General features: G+C 56.1%; 1 non-coding gene across 1 annotated transcript; it reads right to left on the bottom strand.

The window, feature by feature from the left end:
* Positions 1-605: 605 nt before the first annotated feature.
* Positions 606-679, bottom strand: TRNAT-AGU (transfer RNA threonine (anticodon AGU)). Its single transcript has one exon. It is a non-coding gene; the product is annotated as a tRNA-Thr (tRNA).
* Positions 680-2,587: the final 1,908 nt, after the last annotated feature.

Here is a 2,587-nt window from a genome sequence, read left to right as displayed (position 1 = left end):
TCTACTTGGGGGGCCCCAGGCCCAAGGGTTCAGCCCCACCCCTGGCCCTCTGGAGAAGCTGGCTCTAAACTTGGCACAGGGAATCCCGTTTGAGGTTCGCTTTATGGGGTTTTCACACTTTCATCAGCCCGATGATCACCCTGTGTGGGTTCAGCCCTCCGCTCACCCCGACGCCCATACTTTGGGCCTGATTTGACCTCTCTAAGCCCGGGTCTTCAATCTGGGGTGACCCAGATCGCAAGGCCGGAGAGTGAGGAGTAAGTCTGCAGGTAAGTGTGAGCGGAGGGCGGAACCTGTGCTAGTCTCTAGCCTGGCGGTGGGTCTCCAACCGCGGAATGTTGCCACGGCAACCGGGGAGTCCCAGGCTGCCTCCAGCGGGGCGTCCCGTCTGCTCCAAAGCCCTCGTCCAGGCTGCCCCGCCACTCACAGAAACCCGAGGCGCGGACTCAGAAGACCCGTAGAGTGACTCACCCAACGAGGGCGGGAGGTGACTAAACTGGCTCCTTAAGCACCACCTCACACCCCCAAAGAGAGGAGGTAGTGAGTAGAGGCGCAGAGCAAAAACGGGCATGGGTAAAGTAAAAGAGAGCCGGGACGCTCGGTTGAGGCACCGCTGGGATTCGAACCCAGGATCTCCTGTTTACTAGACAGGCGCTTTAACCAACTAAGCCACGGCGCCGCCCGCGAAAGTAACGCGAGAATCCATTCCTCATCACCATGTACTTCAACGACCGCGCGCAAGCGCACAAATTCTGCCGGTGGCTAATGCATGCGCAGTGTAGTCCCCATTCATTTTGGCCGCCTACGCAGAAGCACTGGCCTTAAAAGCTAGAAGCTCCCGCAGGGGCAGTGGGCGGGCCGGGGAGGGTGAGACTTACCCAAGCGTCCGCTCCCCGGCGTGGAGACAGGATGCCTAGTCTTTGGGGGACTTCTTGCGCAAAGTCCGGTCTTCGGCCCTCCAGAACTGGCGCAGGGAAGCCCCCCGAGGCTGTCTGGCGAGGCCGAGCCCCAGCCAGCCCCCGAGATCCTGGCCCGGCTAGCGCGGCGGGGCTGTCGGCTCGGCGCGGGTGGGGGTGTCAACCGCCCGCAGGTTGAGACCAGACCTATAGTTTTAATTGGGCTTGTTCCTCGAACCCTAAGCACTGGGAGAGTCCAGGGGCACGGAAGGGGCCCTGAGCAGGCACTGAAGGATCGACAGCTTTAAGGGGCCCAGGCCGCTGGCCTTGGAGCGTCAGCACCGTTTCCGCTGCCAGGCAAAGGCAAAGCCCTCCCCACTCAGGCTTCTCACTTGCCCCTCCTGGGGCTCCTCACTCAGGTACACTCAGGTACATGCGCCTGTGAGCAGCAACAAAACCCAAACCTGCTAATCCTTTGACCCAGCAGCTTCTCCCGTGAGAGAATCCCATTCACAGAAATGTCAGTCTCTGCAAAATTGTGTGCAGAAGAAGGTTCACTCCGGTATTGTAATTTCAAAAAATGAGAAGCAACCTCAGTGCCTGCCCATCGATGGGGGCAGAGTTGGTACAGGCAGGCCAGCCATCCTCCCCAGAATACAGCTATGCATGTCTTTCATGTGCCTGCGAAGGCATCAGACTTTTCTTCCAAAGAAGAGTCCGTTTGCTGGGAGGGCACGAGGTTCACCCATCATTCATGTGAATTAATAAATACTCAACCGCCTGCTGAGGCTGGGCAGTTACCCTGGTTGTGACTGAGGAGGGCAGCACCAACTCAGAACCCACCCAATGACTACCACCAGGTTATGGTGCTCATGGGCAGAATTATTGGATGCCAATCAACACTAAAGAAATCGGTCCTGCGACTAAGTTTTTAAAAGGGACCAGGGGGCATACTAATGATGTTTGGTGGACATCCTGCAAGCCATAGCAAATGGAAAAGCCCTTCATGTTTTTAACAGAAACCTTCACTCTTTGTTGAAGTCATCGATTTATGTTGTACGCGACGCCTTGGAAGCAGGACGGAGGCTGTAGGTGTGCCTAGGCATTCTGGAAACTGAAGAGACTGGGGTGGAAGGCAAGAAACACTCTGTGATGGAAATGTCCTCTTCTGCCTGCCTAATCAGACCTTCCTCAGCTCTGGGCAAGTTAATCTGAGAACATTAACCAGGGAGGCACCCAGAGTGCCTTCACAGTCCCCGGCCACAGAGAGGGCACACAACTTCCTCTGCATTGGACAAACTCTTCCTTGGGGTCTGCTGGTGGCAGCACCCAAGGCCTGGTTTAAGGGCCAAATCCAGAGACCAGAATGTGTTGCCACAATGAGACAAGAGGAACACTAGGACATAATGTTCTAGCAAAAATGTTTCTAGAATTCACATGCACACTTGTTTTCCAAAAGAATCTAGAATTTATTCTGCATGAAAACTAAAAACCAAAATGATCCCTAAGGTGCTATGGAGCTGAGGAGGGGACGTGGTGGAGGGGGCTCTGCCAGAGCTTGGCTCCTGCCCCACCGAGTCGGACAGGCCCACCCAGTTGGGGAGGGGCCCCAAAGCAAGGTCTCTGCAGAGCCCTGGATTCTACATGACAGGTGGCCTTGTACTCTAGCCACCCAAAGGGCCCAGTGGCCA

The sequence above is a fragment of the Phacochoerus africanus genome, chromosome 8 (genome assembly GCF_016906955.1).
Source record: "Phacochoerus africanus isolate WHEZ1 chromosome 8, ROS_Pafr_v1, whole genome shotgun sequence".
Taxonomy (NCBI): domain Eukaryota; kingdom Metazoa; phylum Chordata; class Mammalia; order Artiodactyla; family Suidae; genus Phacochoerus; species Phacochoerus africanus.
The sequence above is the reverse complement of the archived record's forward strand: the minus strand, read 5'-3'. Positions and strand labels throughout refer to the sequence as shown.